This window comes from Neomonachus schauinslandi, chromosome 11 (assembly GCF_002201575.2).
Source record: "Neomonachus schauinslandi chromosome 11, ASM220157v2, whole genome shotgun sequence".
Lineage (NCBI taxonomy): Eukaryota > Metazoa > Chordata > Mammalia > Carnivora > Phocidae > Neomonachus > Neomonachus schauinslandi.
In genome coordinates this window covers 34,649,116-34,669,159 of record NC_058413.1, presented here as the reverse complement: position 1 = coordinate 34,669,159, position 20,044 = coordinate 34,649,116, and the positions used below count along the sequence as shown (strand labels likewise).

The window sequence follows — 20,044 nt, the reverse complement described above, 5'->3', positions numbered from 1 at the left end:
TTATGACAATGAAAGCAGAGGACAGAGTGATATACAGGGTCATGAGCCGAAGAATGAAGTTGGCTTCTCGAAAGTGGAAAAGACAAGGAAAGATATTTCCATTTAGAGTATCCAGAAGGAATACAGCCCTACTGACACTTTCACTTCAGTCCAGTGATACTTTGACCTATAACACTGCAAGATAATAAATTTTCATTGTTTCAAGCCACTAAGTTTGTGGCAATTTGCTATAGCAACAATAGGATAATAATGCACACTGTAAGGGCCCCTGGGTGGCTCAGTCAGTTAAGCGTCTAACTCTTGATTTTGGTTCGGGTCCTGGGATCGAGCCCCCCATCAGGCTCTGCACTCAATGGGGAGTCTGCTTGAGATTCTCTTTCTCCCTCTGCCCCTCCCCCCACTCTCTTCCTCTCTCCCTCTTTAAAATAAATAAATAAATCCTTTAAAAAAATAATGCATACTGTATTACCACATATGTTTCTCTTTAATCATACAGATAGAAATTACAAACTAAAAGAATGTATAAAATTAATTTTAATGTAGGTAAAGGGAAAAAGAAAAGGATGTGTGTGGTCAGAGATCATCAAGGTCTTTTGTACTATACTATATAAATGAGATAGACTTTGAGTCAGAATTTCAAAAATTAAAGCTAAAAATGCATAAACAGAATACCTCTTTATTTCACCAACTTTCACTAAACCTTTCCACCTCCCATGCTACTTCATTTCCCACTAGCCTGCTGGCATCCCTGATTGTGTCTCTCAGGTACTAATCAACATTCTTATCATACATTTGTTCTCAGCATCCTTTTGGATGCTTTCTGTCCAAAAAGCCACTTGAATTCTGAGTTATGTTGCTACCATGGCTGCTGGTATCCTGCAGGACAACCCTGATGCCATTGTTAAGGATGTTGGTTCCCAGTACTACCTAAGCTAAAACAAACAAACAAAAATCAAGTAGTAAAAGTGAAGTTGTCTTCTATTAAGACCTCTTAGTTCCAGGGCCATATAGTTTTTTCCTTGAAGATACTACAAAACTTCTCCTCTTGCCTAACTCCTGAACATTTCCAGTTGTTGAAAACTGAGTGAAAATACCTCATTCAACTTTTTGCCTCCATCTACATCTGTATGTGGCTAGGTATAAGAGTGTTGGGAGCCAGAGAGAAAAGGATCTATCTAACACAGATACCATGTTGTTCAGCCCATTCTAATATAGGTCAAAATTCAGCCCCTGAAATCAAGAAAAACTCCATTCATTCTTAAACCAATATTTTTTACATAAATTAAATCCTTGGGTCTTCCATTTCTAATTACGATAGATATCCTTTCAGAAAAACACTATTTCTGAGAAGAGAAAAAGCTGAATACAAAAGAAAACAAAACAAAAATATCATATTTTAAGGCAACGGGGCTTTTGAGACAATGAGAACTTGAGGATAGAAGATCACAGAGAAAAGGCACCTGGGGGGATGAAAATGACTCTGAAAGCTCAGGATTTGGCCCAAATTTAGGAAGAGGAAAGATGATAAGATTTCAGTGGAAGACTTTCAGCTAAGAAGCAGAGAAGTTAGCATAGCTTTGGGCTATCTCACAGGCTGGCGAAAGAAAAATTAGAGTGTGAAGCTATCAAGAGAGCAGATCTGAAGGGCCAAGATTCCCAAGAGAGAAGTGCAAGTAAATAAGCTGAACACTGTATTTTCTTCCATCTGAAGCATTTGCTGAAGTCTTAAGCTGCACCAGGCCAAGAGGCCAAGACATTCAGCAAAAGGCTGCTCAAAACCAGAGTGGATTTTAATATTGCAGAGGGAGGAGAGATGGACGGTTCACCAAGAATGAGAGTCCCTGGTAAGTAAAATGAGTTCTCACTTGGAGAGGGCAAGATGAGATGATCACTGACCTTATAATAACTGTGGCCAACTATAGATTATTTTTGTTTTTGTTTTTTAATTGGAGTAAGTGACTTGACTTCACTTACGCAACCTACCAGAGACTAGGATAGACCCGCGGGGAAAGAATATATTACCATACAGACCTCCACAATTTTTATAAACATTTTCCACACATCGCAACAAGCTGAACCAGGAGAGAGAAAAACAAAAACAATACACATCCAGATGAGCTAGTTATTGCAGTTTTCAAAAATAAACATTAAAACAACTATGGTTACATGTTTCAAGAAAACAGATGACAGCTTAGGATATTTCCAAAGAAGAGCAGTTATTTTTTAAATTAAGTTAAAAAAAAAACCTGAATGTAATAGTTGAAATAAAAGACCTAAAATGGGTCAGTTTACACATAAACTGGACACAACAGAGGAGAGGATCAGAAGAACATAGCCAGGTTAATATACAAAATGGGAAATGGGAAAAATTCATAAAAGGCCTATGATCTTGTGGGCAAAAGGCCTGACCAAGTGTCATTACAGTGCCATAGAGGCAGGGAAAAATGAAGAAGAAGAAATAGTTGAAGAGATATAGAACAATAATTTTCCAAAGCATATGTAATACCTTAAGCTAGGTATTTATAAAGCTACAACAAACTCAAGCAATGTAAATTAAAATAAATCAGTACTCAGATCCACTATAATAAATCTGCTAAAGATAAAACCCCAAAGATAAATTTTTCAATGCGGTTAAAAAAAAAGACACATTACCTTCAAAGAGCAACATAAGATTGATAAGTGACTGATCAAAAGAAATGATGGAAAACAGAAAACATTTTTCAAACGGTAAAAGAATAAACGTCTAATATAAAATCGTATAATCTTCAAAAACAACCTTCAAAAGTAGAAATGATACTGATCTCTTTAATTTACTTTGAAATTTACTTTAATTTACTTTGAAATACATCAAAATAAATAGAATGCATTAATGACTGGATAGAGGTTAAATGAATAGCTATAATGTGATAAAGCAAATATAGTAAAATATTAATGGTCATATCTAGGGAATGGCTATATTTATTTTCACCATGAAAATCTGTCAACATTAATTTATGCTTGAAAAATTCATAATAAAATATTGAGAAAAATGAAAGCATAAAAGCTCTCCTAATGGATGAAAACATCTGAGTAAGAAAACATCTTATATGAAAAGATGTTCAGTATCTTTAGTCATCAAGGACATACTATTTAAAGTTCCAATGAGCTACTACCCCAATTCCTGAAGAATGGCTGAAATTAATTGAACCAGCAAAAAGAAAACCAATGACACCAAGTGTTGGCGAGAATTTTCAGCAAAAGGAACACTCATTACTACTGATACAGCCAGTTGTAATAGCTACTAGTCAGAGTTATGTCTGCCTTAGCACCCAGTACTTCCACTTCTATGTGTCTGCATACGTACACCATATGACATATACACAACTGATAATAGCAATAGAATTTATATTAGCCCAAACTGTAAACTAACCAAATTCAGTGGATATGTATTTCACCATTGTTTGAGACCCAACAGTCCAAAGGTATAATATTTCTTAGCTTTATCAAGGTATAATTTATAAAACTGTAAGATATTTAAAGTATACATCAAAATATGGCAAGAAAAGACAAACTTTGCTTGATGGAATCGGAATTAGAAGAAATGTTCCAAAGCCCTGATTTCTGATCCATGTTTAAAGATAGAAACGTAAGAAGCTTCTCCCTCATGGGTCTACATGGGTCTAACAGGTCCATGAATCTAGCAGGGCATCTAACCTGATGCTCCAGGCCACATTAACCAAAGGATATTGATAAGCAAGGTAGACAGCTATACCCACATCATTTAGGAAGCTGAAAACAGAGGCACAGGAAGCAAAGGCCTTTATTAGCATTAGTAAGAGAGACTGGAACATGGAAAATAAAATTACCTGTTCTACTGAAATAAATTCTCAAAAGGCCATATAGTTGTCATGAATGGAAAGATGTGTAAACAGGAAAGCATGAGGACAGGTGATTTGTGAAAATACAGACTTAAATTAATAGGTTGACAAGATGGTATTCTTGTCTATGGGAGGATTTTTCCCAGGGAAGTTCATGTCAAGAGGAGAATAATTTCTTTAATTTAGTAAATATTTATAAAATTGATTGAGTTCATAGTCCTGCCCTTTCAGAATAGATGACGTCAGGAAGGTCTGTCAATAGGTTGCTACAAAAATTCCAAAACTGGGAAGACTAAAGAATGGTAGGCCCTACCCTAGAAGGGATTCATTCAACCTCCATTGACCAAATATATTTCAGTGTGCACACACATTTGAGAAACACTTGTTGGCATTGTCTATTATAATAAATGAAACAAAATCTCTGTCCTCATGGAGCTTGCTTTATAATAAAACTTATTTTCAAAAATCTTGCTACTTGGAGGCTATCTGGACAGGAGCATGAAAACAAGAATAAGTCTGCTCTTGAAAACAGTGTACAGGATGGAACCTGATACCATAAATTAAGTAACAACCTAATTATCACAATATGGAGGTGAGGTCAGAATACAGCTACTATAGTTACAAGGTTAAATCACATGAAAAAGTACTATATTTGAGAAGATAGATTGATTTCAGGATCTTCTCTATAATAAATTTGCATATGATAACTGGTAGTAAGAAATACAAATTAAAAACAAGGAAGGTGAGATAAAATAAGTATTTTCAAAATTAAATAAAAAGTAAATTAAAATATATTAAATATTATTTGACTCTAAACTCATACAATATCCTAGCTTATTTTAAAAACCATACTATAAATATATTTTAATCCTGTGCAGATAATTCTATCACGTATCTCTGCAGCTCAATGAAAACTCAGTATTTGGGAATAAACACTCTGGAATAAAAAACAGTATTGATATTGGGCTCTAAAGCAATGCAGTTTACACCTGGAGCTCAGTGAACACAGTATACATCAAATCAAACAGGAACCGTAAAAACAACAAACATCAACAATAAGAACCAACTGATAGTTTGAAGCAGGTACACACACAACAGTATTTTAGCTTTTCAAGCCACATCTATGCCAGTCTCCACTGAATCTCTGCCACCAGGCATAATGCTTGGCACATGATAGGAAAGTCTTACTTAAATTACTTAAATTATTACTATTTATGGATAGATTACATCTCCATTTTCATTTTTACTCTGTTCAGTCCACATTTTTACCAAAAGAAAAAGCAAAACTGCCACTTGGCTTTTAGAATCTGAAGTTCAACATTAGGTTTTGATGATTTTGAGAAATAATATATGCTCTGGGGTTCCTAAATCTCAATCTTTCTTGGCTTTGAGCATAAGAGAATTTCTAGGAAGGAAAAAACATAGTTCCACATGAAAACTGTATTTTCCAGAGTTTTAAGGATTTTATGTATCGATTTTATTTGTGATCTACTGAAAATTTGCTTCAAATATCTGGGCAAATTGTAAGTACAAAATATCAAGATATTTTTCTTATGAAATGTTCAAAGGGAACTCAGATCTCTGATTGTACAGTACTTGCTATGTTACTATCCATCTTCACATTTGGCTAATGATGAGATTGTAATGTTTGAAATTTTTTATGTCTCAACCTCAGTAGTCCCAGGTAACTTCAAAATTTTCTGTGATGTCAGAGGGTTTATTTAGGCTTTACACCATAAACTTGGGGTTTTCAAACTAAGCTCCACAGATGCTTAGATATAACTTAGAGACTTCTCAAATGTCATGGCAGAGAACAAGGAGGAGCTGGGCATTCAGTGATATGAGCCTCCAATTGCACTTCAAGTGGAGAAGCCCTGTTTCTTTGTTTTCTGTTTCACTATTAATTTTCTATGCTTCACTTTATAAATGCAACTAGTAACAGAAAGATTAGTCCTTAGTAGTCCTTACACCATTATAGTAATCCAGACAAGACATGAGAGAGGAAAAAAATGTATATATATATATATATTTCAGGGGTAGAATCAGTAGTACTTGTTTAATTACTAAATTTGGTAGACAACAGAGTACAACAAAGGGAGAAACCAGAATTAGTACCAGAATATAAACTAAAATATGACAAATACTGCATTGAATGCATATAAAAAAGCTCTCAAAATTATATAAGTCTTAGAGATCAAGGAAGCCTTCTTACATAGGGTAGCTTGGTAATATTTACGTGCAGAGTTAAACCATAGAATTTTTTTATGTTAATTTTACATGAAGAGTTAAAGTCATGAAATGATATAATTTTTTTAATGTTAATACTAATGATGGTAGCTATAATTCAGTACTATTTTGTCACAGACACAGTGCAAGGAACATTTCACAGTATTTCTTTACATCTCTATTATTAGTGAGGAAATAAAATATCAGTATGGCCATATCACTTCACATTTGCCATATAATGTAACCTAATCAAAGGAGTAATATCTCATCATGTTCACAGTTACTTAAGGGGATTACAGAAGGCCATGGGTTATTGAGGATCAGCTTAGAATTCTGCCTAGAACACCACTCGAATCCTTCTTGCGTTAAAGACATACACTATCTTTTCTATCACACTATTATTTTCTACTAACAAATCATACTACGAGCACCTAAGAGATATGCTCCTACACAGCCATCAACTCCATAGGCAATCATTGCTATGCTGAGGTTTAGAAATCTGTCTGGATGTTTTCCTTGGTGGCACAAGGATCAAAAAATTAAGAGGCACTTCTGAGGGTGACATTCTGTAAATGACCCTCTATTGGGAATGTAGTATATTACACCTACTACCATCCCCTTCTAGAACCATGTTTCCAGGCTCTGCTGAATCTCTGGTCTGTAGGTGAAAATCTCATCTGCAGTTTGCCTCTGGGAATGCTTTTGTACATTAGTAATGAAAACAATTTGGGGGAGTTTCTTATTTATATAGCTAAAGTTACATAGCTTTCAAATAGACCTTTACTAAGTTTGTCATTTGTTGTAGTTCTATTCATCTATAAAAACAAGTGGAATGAAGAAAGTAACTGTAATTACTGTATATTAATGTGTCCCTTGAACCTACATTCACCTCTTCTCTGTAAAATTTCATTTTTATTGTAAAACAGTTTGCAGTTTGAAGGGCACACATACTTAACCCCAAACAAGACAAAACTCTGGTATTTTAAATAATTCAAAATTTCTAAAATTCTACCAGAAAATCAGTCTAAGGGAAATAATCTTTCTTCTAAATAAGGGCCAAAAAAATCCCTTTTCGTGAGTGAAATGTTATTTTCTACTTTCTTTTTTTTTAAAGATTTTATTTATTTATTTGACAGACAGAGAGACAGCGAGAGAGGGAATACAAGCAGGGGGAGTGGGAGAAACAGGCTTCCTGCGCAGCAGGGAGCCTGATGCGGGGCTCAATCCCAGGACCCTGGGATCATGACCTGAGCCGAAGGCAGACACTTAACAACTGAGCCACCCATGAGCCCCATATTTTCTACTTTCATCCCAGGCACAATCAGTAATATGAGTTATTTTCGGCTTCAAAGTAGAAAGCGATCAGTTGCACATATTTTCAGAAAACAAACTCTAAGCCAAACAAAACCAAAACCAACAGCGTGATTCAGCTTAATTTAAAGCCCTAGTAATATGGCAGGAAACATGCCCTTAGAAAAGTATAGAAAAACCACGCTTTATAGAACTTTTAATTTTATTGAGTTAGAACCATCAGAGTCACAAGGTCTTCTAGTCCATTGTTTCCATCATTCGAACATGTTGTGCAGCCTGGATGAGTGTGAACTGATATTCTTATTCTCCAAAGATATATCCCTTCCTGTTCATGAACTATACACATTAAATATCCCAGTGCTGTTCAAGAACAACTTCTTCACATACAACTAGTACAGCTGTCAGCGATAAAATGTATATATAAATGTACATGTATGCAGTTCCAGGACCCACTTATTTCGAGGAAAAAGCAATTTTGTAAATGTCTTTGAATGTTAAAAATCTCTGCAAAAGTATAAATTAGTGAATTAACGCCTAAGCATATGGAATGCTTATGTATTATGTTGTGTATTAAATTTATGTAAACATTGGACATCAAGCTTTTATGCTTCCCAAACTGATCATTTTATATGATTCAACCTAATGTTATATTTTATTATAGCATCAAGCTGATGCTGTATTAATATTATTATTATCATTTGTAGTAGTATTAATAATATTTGGATTTTTTTTCAACTTGAATAAAAGAAAATCTATTTCTTTTTTGTCAGTCCTGTGGTTATTTATTAGGGAAAAAAATTAGCTTTTTGTCATAGAGTCATTTGAAACATTGGTGTAAAATATATGGAAGTGAATATTTATCTACCTTTCCAGTTTTATCTTCTGCCACTCTATTTACACGTACTCTGAATTCATAGGGGACTTTCTGCCTTTCTTTAGCAAATCTGGCCCAAGGACGTCCATGTTTTCATTTTACTCTTGTAGTTTTCTGTCTCCCCAGTGTCCTCCCCATAACCTTACTGTGAGAGGTGCAAGAGAGGCCACATAGAACTTTATCGCCTATTTGAAGCCTTCCTAGAATTGTTCACTCAGAACAGATTTTCCCATCTCTCTGCTCACACACTAAGACTTGGTTTAACTGTGATAGGATATATGTTATTTTTACCAGTAGAGTGCAAGTTCCTTGAGGTGAGAGATCCCGTCAATTTGTCTGCATGCAATTTACAGTCAGGGTGATGTCTGTATGCACACAAAAAGTGCTCCATGGATTGAAGATTGCTACTAAACTGCAGTGCATTCCAAACACTAGAAGTACTGTAGCAAATCTCCCAAAGACATTTTCGTATACTTGGAATGTTCAGTTATCTACTGGTGTTTTCTAATTGCCTTACCACACATTTCCTACTAAATTACCAGGAGTCCCACTGAGATAGTACTGCCAGCAGCTACGTATCTTGCCAATTTGTGTTAGAAAATGTTGAAATGTTGCCTTTTCGGTGATAAACTAAACAGTAGGGGCTCTGAATTGTTACCGTGGCAACAGAGACCAGGGAAACTAAAAAGGGACTGAGAAATTCCAATGGAGGGATGAGAGGGCTGGATCTCCCAACAAAGATGAACTGATAAAGTCCCCAAGGCCAAGTACTAACCTAAGGTTCTTTGTGATCAGAAGACTATCCTGACGCTGCCCCAAAAGATGAGTCCAACATTCAACCCTAGCTGACTCAATCTATGCTGACTTAATCCATGAATCATGTGGTTCCTTCCTAGACTGCTCCCCTTGCTCTGGAACACGAGACAGATTTTTAACCATTCAAAGGTTACCCTGAAATCAATGACCTTCTCACCAATTGCTGCAAGGTGCTTTCAATTCCTCTTGAATTAATGAGCAATTCAAGTCTCCAAGGTGACAAGATTTGAACCTCATATTTCATAGGAATTTGAATTCAAATACATCCAAGATCAGTAACAGTTCAGCTTTTCTAATGTAGAGCTGAGATGGAATTCTCTGCCAGAATGTTTAGACTATTGTGAAGAGAAGAAAGACAATATTGGATCCCTGAGAAAATATTGAAGGAAACTTAAAGATAAGAGTAAATAAAACAGATTGGGCAATTATATTATGTTTTCCTGAAAACTTGTTCTTCTTCTCTTTATTTTTTTCCTTTTTTTTTTATTATGTTATGTTAATCACCATACATCATTAGTTTTTGATGTAGTGTTCCATGATTCATTGTTTGCGTATAACACCCAGTACTCCATGCAGTATGTGCCATCTTTAATACCCATCACCAGGCTAACCCAACCCCCACCCCCCTCCCCTCTAGAACCCTCAGTTTGTTTCTCAGAGACCATAGTCTCTCATGGTACGTCTCCCCCTCCAATTTTGCCCCCATCATTCTTCCCTTCCTGCTATCTTCTTCTTCTTTTTTTAACATATAATGTATTATTTGTTTCAGAAGTACAGGTCTGTGATTCAACAGTCTAGCACAATTCACAGCACTCACCATAGCACATACCCTCCCCAATATCTATCACCCAGCCACCCCATCCCTCCCACCCCCCACCACTCCAGCAACCCTCAGTTTGTTTCCTGAGATTAAGAATTCCTCAAATCAGTGAGGTCATATGATACATGTCTTTCTCTGATTGACTTATTTCACTCCAGTTCCATCCAGATCATTGCAAATGGCAAGATTTCATTCCTTTTGATGGCTGCATAATATTCCATTGTATATATATACCACATATTCTTTATCCATTCATCTATTGATGGACATCTTGGCTCTTTCCACAGTTTGGCTATTGCGGACATTGCTGCTATAAACATCGGGGTGCACATACCCCTTCAGATCCCTACATTTGTATCTTTGGGGTAAATACCCAGTAGTGCAATTGCTGGGTTGTAGGGTAGCTCTATTTTCAACTTTTTGAAGAACCTCCATACTGTTTTCCAGAGTGGCTGCACCAACTTGCATTCCCACCAACAGTGTAGGAGGGTTCCCCTTTCTCCGCATCCCCGCCAACATCTGTCGTTTCCTGACTTGTTAATTTTAGCCATTCTGACTGGTGTGAGGTGGTATCTCATTGAGGCTTTGATTTGGATTTCCCTGATGCTGAGTGATGTTGAGCACTTTTTCATGTGTCTGTTGGCCATTTGGATGTCTTCTTTGGAAAAATGTCTGTTCATGTCTTCTGCCCATTTCTTGATTAGATCATTTGTTCTTTGGGTGTTGAGTTTAATAAGTTCTTTATAGATTTTGGATACTAGTCCTTTATCTGATATGTCATTTGCAAATATCTTCTCCCATTCTGTCAGTTGTCTTTTGGTTTTGTTGACTGCTTCTTTTGCTGTGCAAAAGCTTTTTATCTTGATGAAGTCCCAAGAGTTCGTTTTTGCCCTTGCTTCCCTTGCCTTTGGTGATGTTTCTAGGAAGAACTTGCTGCCGCTGAGGTCGAAGAGGTTCCTGCCTGTGTTCTCCTTTAGGATTTTGATGGACTCCTGTCTCACATTGAGGTCTTTCAACCATTTGGAGTCTCTTTTTGTGTGCGGTGTAAGGAAATGGTCCAGTTTCATTCTTCTGCATGTGGCTGTTCAATTTTCTCAACACCATTTGTTGAAGAGACTGTATTTTTTCCATTGGACATTCTTTCCTGCTTTGTCAAAGATGAGTTGACCATAGAGTTGAGGGTCCATTTCTGGGCTCTCTATTCTGTTCCATTGATCTATGTGTCTGTTTTTGTGCCAGTACCATACTGTCTTGATGATGACAGCTTTGTAATAGAGCTGGAAGTCCGGAATTGTGATGCCGCCAGCTTTGCTTTTCTTTTTCAACATTCCTCCGGCTATGCGGGGTCTTTTCTGGTTCCATACAAATTTTAGGATTATTTGTTCCATTTCTTTGAAAAAAGTTGGTGGTATTTTGATAGGGATTGCATTGAATGTGGAGATTGCTCTAGGTAGCATTGACATCTTCACAATATTTGTTCTTCCAATCCATGAGCATGGAATGTTTTTCCATTTCTTTGTGTCTTCCTCAATTTCTTTCATAAGTATTTTATAGTTTTCTGAGTACAGATTCTTTGTATCTTTGGTTAGATTTATTCCTAGGTATCTTATGGTTTTGGGTGCAATTGTAAATGGGATTGACTCCTTAATTTCTCTTTCTTCTGTCTTGTTGGTGGTGTATAGGAATGCCACTGATTTCTGTGCATTGATTTTATATCCTGCCACTTTACTGAATTCCTGTATGAGTTCTAGCAGTTTTGGGGTGGAGTCTTTTGGGTTTTCCACATAAAGTATCATATCATATGCAAAGAGTGAGAGTTTGGCTTCTTCTTTGCCAATTTGGATGCCTTTTATTTCTTTTTGTCTGATTGCTGAGGCTAGGACTTCTAGTACTATGTTGAATAGCAGTGGTGATAGTGGACGTCCCTGCCGCATTCTTGACCTTAGGGGGAAAGCTCTCAGTTTTTCCCCATTGAGAATGATATTTGCTGTAGGTTTTTTCATAGATGGCTTTTATGATATTGAGGTATGTACCCTCTATGCCTACACTCTGAAGAGTTTTGATCAAGAAAGGATGCTATACTTTGTCAAATGCTTTTTCCGCATCTATTGAGAGGATCATATGGTTCTTGTTCTTTTATTAATGTATTGTATCGCATTGATTGATTTGCGGATGTTGAACTAACCTTGCAGCCCAGGGATAAATCCCACTTGGTCGTGGTGAATAATCCTTTTAATGTACTGTTGGATCCTATTGGCTAGTATTTGGTGAGAATTTTTGCATCCATGTTCATCAGGGATATTGGCTTCTTCTCTTTACAAGATAAAAAACAAAAACAAACAAACAAAACAAATTTTATATATCCTTGTCATGGCTTCTGTTTTAAGTTTTTTGAACTGCAGCTAATTCCAGAGGTTTGGTTGTTTTGTGATAGCACTGATTTGTACATTTATGATGGGTGGATTTTTGTGTACCCATGGTATAGTTAAATAAGAATTTTTAAAGATGATATATCATTTTATGTATCAGTACATTTTTATATAGATATAGACATATAAATAGATCATTTATGCAGACAAGGGATGCATATAATAAGTATAAAATAATCCCATTCTTGAAAATAATTATGTCATATATCATATTATATATTCACCTGTATATACACTTACCTACAAGAAAACACAAAGAATGTTTAACAGTCACTTCTCTGAGTACAGCTGAGAGAATTCTGGTAGGAGAGTTCTTTATTAAATTAATTTGATTAGGGTGGATCTGAAAATTATTCCAAAATAAGTACATATTATCTTTTATAAAAGGCATATTATTTTTAAAGATTTTATTTATTTATTTGACAGAGAGAGACACAGTGAGAGAGGGAACACAAGCAGTGGGAGTGGGAGAGGGAGAAGCAGGCTTCCCGTGGAGCAGGGAGCCCGATGCGGGGCTCAATCCCAGGATCCTTGGATCATGACCCGAGCCGAAGGCAGACGCTTAATGACTGAGCCACCCAGGCACCCCTTAAAACAAAATTCTGAAACAAATTATATTATACATCTTCTCTGTTCTGTTTATTTAATTATTTTCCATTCTTACTTTCATTATTTCCTTCAGTGTTTAGTATGTTTAGTTTGCTGTTCCTTTTCTCACATTTTAGATGGCTCCTTAGATCATTGACTTTTAGTCTTCTTTTCTAAAATACGCATATAGCTATATTAATTTCAGTCCAAGAATGGGGTCAGCTGCATTCTATAAGGTTTTTGTTTGTTTGCTTTGTTTAGTAAATTTAACTTAAGCCTATATACCAAAAAATGCAGAAATCATTATGGTAGGGCTGAAATATTTTGATCACAGGGAACCCATTCATGTAGACAGCACCAATATAAAGAAACATTATATAACAGGACATCAGAAGTCTCTGTGCTTCTCTTAGTAACAGCTCCTCACCCCAAGGGCAATACTATCATAACTATTAAGTACTTATATTAGTTTTGCCTGATGTAAATTTTTTTACAAATGAATCATACAGCATGATCTATTTGTCTGGCTACTTTTGCTCGATATTATACTTGTAAGTCCTCCATTTTGTTCTGTGTAGTTGAAGTTCATTTATTCTTGTGATGTGTAATATATCATTGTATGAATATGCCACAATTTTTCATTCATTCTGTTCTAGATAGGCATTAGAGTTTCCAGTTTTGACTATTACAAATAATTCTTCTAAAAGCATCTGTGTGTGTGTGTGCATGTACATTCATTTAAGACCATATGTAGACATACCTCTTGTGTATTGTAGGAGTGGATCAAATATTCAGCATTAGTAGATACTAGGAAACAATTTTCCAAAATACATGTACCAATTTATACTTCTACATTTAATTTAGGAGAGCTTCAATTGTTCCATATCCTCATCGACATTTGGTAGCATTTTTTAATTTTTCAATTTAACCATTTTAGTAAGTGTGTAGTGATATTCAGTTGTAGCTTTAAATTGCATATTCCAAAGGCTAATACGATTAAGAAAATTTTTCTATTTTTATTACACTTTCATACCCCTATTTTGTGAAGTGCCAATTCATGTTTTTGCACATTTTTCTTTTAATTGTCTGTCATTGTCTTTTTAATTAATCTAGTAGTTTTTTTTTATGGATTTGAATATAAATCCTTTGTTCAGTACACGTATTGCAAATATCTTGTTCACTTCTTCAGCTTGATTATCACACATTCAATAACGCCATTTGATCCTCTGAAATTTTTTATCTTAAAACAGTACAAGTTATTTTTTTCCTTTATGGTTAGTCCTATTAGAACCTTCTTTCAGAAAAAAAATATCCACTCCAAGAAGATTCTATGAGGTAATTTTCTAAAGTTGCTATATTACTTTTTTTTTTTAAGATTTTATTTATTTATTTGACAGAGAGAGACACAGCGAGAGAGGGAACACAAGCAGGGGGGAGTGGGAGAGGGAGAAGCAGGCTCCCCGCTGAGCAGGGAGCCCGATGCGGGACTCGATCCCAGGAGTCTGGGATCATGACCTGAGCCGAAGGCAGACGCTTAACCATCTGAGCCACCCAGGCGCCCCTCTCAGGATCATTTTAAAGGGTACTGCCATAATTATAAAAATTACTCTTTAAATTCATAGTGGTGTATTGCTTCATCTATTAAACCTTTAATTTTTCTCATTTTTCGGCTTTTTAATATTAATGTCTTGTTCATTTTTTGTTAAATTTGTTTTCAGGTAATTGCTGAAGTTTTGGCTACTGTAAGATAACTTTTACATTTTTTTCAGCTTATTATTTTTGTTCATATAAAAATAAAACTGGTTATTATAAAGAGAACTTATATTGAAGGATCTTGCCAAGTTAACTTATTCATTTAAATATTTATTTTCTGAAAAATCTTCAACATTTATAACTTTATTATCTGGGAATTTCTTTTATTATTCCTATTCCAGTTCATATTCTTTCTATTTTTTCTCCCTGTTTTAGAACACTGGCTGAACAGAGCTGGTACTAAAGGGCATTCATGTTTTGCTTTCAGCCTTAGAGGTTACATTGAATATTTCTCCATTGAATTCACTGAGTTTTTAATTAGTACTATGTGTGAAGTTGTGTGCATGTATGTAAAAGAAAGATGTTCCCTTAATTTCAATTTTGCTGAATTTTATTATATTTTATTTTTATTAGTTGTGTTTTTATTGTTTAGAAGAAAAACTAAATGGTTAAAAAAAGACTGGAAGCAAAAGTGACAGTTATAGTTTCTTTTTTTTTGCTGAATTTTATAAGAAATTTTTTTCATATGCTTTATCTATATTTATCAAAACAATCATATTATTTTTTCTTCAATTGTGGTGAATTATACTGTTTTATTTTTTATTTTTTTTATTTTTTTATTTTTAAAGATTTTATTTATTTATTTGAGAGACAGAGAATGAGAGAGAGCACATGAGAGGGGTTAGGGTCAGAGGGAGAAGCAGACTCCCTGCTGAGCAGGGAGCCCGATGCAGGACTCGATCCAGGGACTCCAGGGTCATGACCTGAGCCGAAGGCAGTCGCTTAACCAACTGAGCCACCCAGGCGCCCACTGTTTGATTTTTTAATGATAAATTGTCTGCTTACCTAAAATAAACCCTATTTGGGGTTTTGGTTTTTTTAATTATGTTATTTAGTCACCATACAGTACATCATTATAAACCCTATTTGTTAATAATGTTCATTTTTATCACTCTATTTGATTAGCTAATATTTATTAGGGAATTTTTCATTTATAGTCAAGAGAAAAATTTGAATTTTTGAATTTTAGCTCATCCAGGCCTTGTTGCCCCCAAAGTCCTCTGATGCCTTTAAAAATATGATTTTGTAATTTATTTGGCTTTATTAGGTGTAACAGGAGCATTAGTCTGTTGCAAACTGCTTCATCTTACCTAGAAATGTTTCTGTGGAGTTGTTTGACTGAATTGTAGGTAAAAACCATGTAGCTCATTGGTATCTGTGTATGTATCTTCTAGATAGGGTTTATGTTTCTTCTGGCAGACAGCTTCGTTAGGAGTAGACTACCTTAATCTTCTGAGAAATTAGGTGCTTCAAATTTATTTTCATTGACAACAGGTTTATCTCCAGTCTAGGTTTACTCCTTGGATATAGTCTTTTGAATTCTAGTAGAAAATCCTGGGTGTTTATAGAGCCTCTCTATTATGACAGGAGCTCAACTCTAATTTTTATTCTACGAGTCTCCTGAAATAATAAAGATACATTTTGGACACTCAGATGTTCAGCCTCAGATTTCTGCTTAGTTTCTCAGCTCAAGAACCAGCCCCCCCACCAACCCCCCATATCAAATTGGAAAATAACTTCAATAGGAAGAGTGTTTCCAAATGTCTGGCTCATTTTGCTTAGCTTCCTTTCTCTATCAAAATTATAACTTAATAAGTTTTTATGGTGGTATGCTCTCAAATATAATTTTTGTCTTATTTTTTTCCAGCTTGGTTATTTGTTCTCAATGAATGGATTGGTCCACAACAAATTATCGTGCTGCTTTCAAGTTAATTATCATGTATTTTAATTCTATTAATTCTATTTCTACTTTCAACCACACAAGACATTATAAATAGAGTCAGCATGTATTTTTTTACCTTATTCTACATATTTATCTTTTCTCTTTCTTCCCCATTCCTTTTCATCTGTTTTATTCACTTCCTAAAAAAAACTTCTAAAATTTCCTTTATTAACTATCCTGTTAACTAATTCTCTGCAAATAAAAGAGGATGCATGTATAATTCTTTGCAATTATTCAGAACAACCTATGGAAAAAAATGGGTGCTGCTAAACAACATAAATGAAATTCGATTTTATTTTATTTTTTTTAAAGATTTTATTTATTTATTTGAGACAGAGAGAATGAGAGAGACAGAGAGCACATGAGAGGGGGGAGGGTCAGAGGGAGAAGCAGACTCCCCGCTGAGCAGGGAGCCCGATGCGGGACTCGATCCCGGGACTCCAGGATCATGACCTGAGCCGAAGGCAGTCGCCTAACCAACTGAGCCACCCAGACACCCCTGAAATTCGATTTTAAATCAATAGAGCAAGGTTTTACCCTTTTATTCACAGATGATGTCAAATATTTATAAGTATTCATCTATAAAATTGTTACATTTTAGGGTAATGGAAATAAACTTACAATTCATTTGATTAAAGAAACTTCTCGGGGCCTGTGAAAAATGACTACGTAATTTCTTTGACTCAAATAGGAAAAAAATATTTAAAAGACATAAAACTAAACCAAAATTTATTTACTCGCAAAGAAAAACACTTTGAATTTTGAGCATGGTGGATTTTACTATATATATACTGAAATTTATTTTGAAGCCCAGCTCCATTATTCATGAGAAAGAAATCACTTCAAAATTTGCTCCACAATGAGGAGTTCTGACCCTTTTCATTAACCTTCTTTTTCCTTTCCCCCAATCTCAGTACTCACACATATCAACACATCTCTGATGTTATTGATGCATATTAGTCTTCAAATTGAAATGTCATAAGCCACTTAAAATTCTCCTCAATTCATATCAAACCCAGTCAACATCTCTGTGCCATAGAACTCTTAAGAGTCAGAAATAGAATTTGTATTAGCTCTATGCATTTTTAAAACAATCTAATAGGTACAAGAAATATACCACATTTATATAGGACATAAAAATAAATTAAACTCAGTTGTCAAAAGTCCTCTTTAACCTAATAATTTTCTGGAAACTTACATGGTTGCTATAGATATAATTAATTGGCACTCTGTGCCTTAACAAAACAAGAGGAGATCCTTCAAGCCCATGTGCATAACTAATTTCCTTCTAAACCAAGCATAATTTCCTTATATTAATAGCAGCTAAATGTGTCTAAGTTTCTAGGTTATTCATTACTGACATTATAAGAAAAGCTTAGAAACCACAAAACACCTCGAAGAAATAGGTATTCCATATGATTTTGGCTCAATCTAAGTCCTAGGGACAAATAATTATCACTATTTATCAGGCTGCTGGCTCTGCAGGGCTGCCATGCATTTCATTTCAATGACCATGAAATTCTGGAATCAAAATGTATTATCAATTAGTAAAGGATGAACAATTTTTGATAATCTTGGATTTGTCAACGACAAGAGAGGGGTGCCTTAAGAAATATAACGCATATAACAAAAGTCACTTAAAAGAGAAATAAGTATATCTCTAATAAAAACTTAACTTGGCCCTGGCAGATTCAGCATGCTTCTTTACTCCTCAAAAATGTTGCATAACTACAATAGAGTAAGGCTGAATTGCAAGGCCATAATTTGTACTGGAACCCCACATTAAGGTGGAGCAGGCCCTAGCAAGAACACACCCACTTGGAGTATTGAAAGGAACTCTTGATAGCATGGCTGAAAAAAGACTAGACACCAGGCAGACCCAAGCCAGCTTAATTCTGAAAGAGGAACACAAAGAGTGGAGTCACAGATAATTGTCAGCAGTCAGTACATAGTGATCTGGAAATAAGGGACAGAAATAAAATCCCAGGGGAAAATACAAGGGACATGGTGTTGACAGGACTAGAAAACATTACTAGTTCTAGAAAATCAAGTACAAGACCATGTTTGATAACCTGGTTCTGAGACCTGGGGTGAGAAGGTCAAGACTGGAGTAGCCACAAGCCTGACTTAAAAAGTTCAGAGTAAAGCCTTTCTACACAACCCGGGGAAAATCCATACGGCATTGTTCTGTGTTCCCATCATAACTTAAAGGGAAACTTTCACAATGTTCAAAGATCCTGATAGCTTGCAAATGATCAGGAGGAGCATGTCTTCAAACTCCTTGCAGCAGGAACCCATTTAGGTGGTAACAACCTTGACTTCCAAATGGAACAGTACATCCTTTCCAAAAGGTAAAGTGATGGTATCTACATCATAAATCAGAAGAAAACCTGGGAGAAGCTTCTGGCAGCTCGTGCTATTGTTACCACATAAAACTCAGATGATGTCGGGCGCCTGGGTGGCTCAGATGGTTAAGCGTCTGCCTTCAGCTCAGGTCACGATCCCAGGGTCCTGGGATCGAGTCCCGCATCGGGCTCCCTGCTCCTTGGGAGCCTTCTTCTCCCTCTGCCTCTCTCTCTCTCTGTCTCTCATGAATAAATAAATAAAATCTTTAAAAAAAAATACATCATAAATCAGAAGAAGACCTGGGAGAAGCTTCTGGCAGCTCATGCTATTGTTACCACATAAAACTCAGATGATGTCAACGTCATATCATCCAGGAATACTGGCCAACAAGCTGTGCTGAAGTTTGCTGATGCTACTGGAGCCACTCCTATTGCTGGGTGCTTCAGAATCAGATCCAAACAGTCTTCCAGGAGCCAAGACTTCTGGTGGTTACTGATCCCAGGGCTGACCACCAGCCTCTGCAGGGCTCTCAGCCTCTCCCAGAGGCTTTTACAGAGGTATCTTATATTAACCTGCCTACCTTGGCTCCATGTAACACAGACTCTCCTCTGTGATATGTGAACATTGCCATCCCTTGCAACAACAAGGGAGCTCACTCGGTGGGTCTGAAGTGGTAGATGCCGGCCCAGAAGTTCTCAGCTTGCCTGGCACCATTTCCCATGAACACCCATGGGAAGTCATGCCTGATCTCTACTTCTACAGAGATCCTGAAAAGACTGAAAAGGAAAAGCAGGCCACTGATGAGAAGGCTGTGACCAAGAAGGAATTTCAGGGTGAGTGGACTGCTCCAGCTCCTGAGTTCACTGCTCATCAGCCTGAAGTTACAGATTGGTCTGAAGGCATACAGGGGCTTTATGTGCCTATTCAGCAGTTCCCTACTGAAGCCTGGAGTGCTCAGCCGGTCGCTGAAGACTGGTCCACAGCTCCCATTGCCCAGGCCACTGAATGGGTAGGAACAACCACTGAGTGGCCTTAAGCTTCCACAAAGGCAAACAAAATGGAAATAAGGTTGGTGGAAAATAGTTTCTTAAAAAAAAAAAAAAAAAAGGAGTTGAGAGTAAAAATAAAACAAAAACAAAAACATAGAATCACATGTTGGGAAGAAATCCAAATTTTCCAAGAAAATTAATCACCTTAATCACCTTAGATTCTTTCAATGAACAGAACTAGTCTTAAAACCAT

General features: G+C 36.0%; 1 pseudogene; it reads left to right on the top strand.

Annotated features, from left to right (window-relative positions):
- Positions 1–861: 861 nt before the first annotated feature.
- Positions 862–19,838, top strand: LOC110576674 (annotated as a pseudogene).
- Positions 19,839–20,044: the final 206 nt, after the last annotated feature.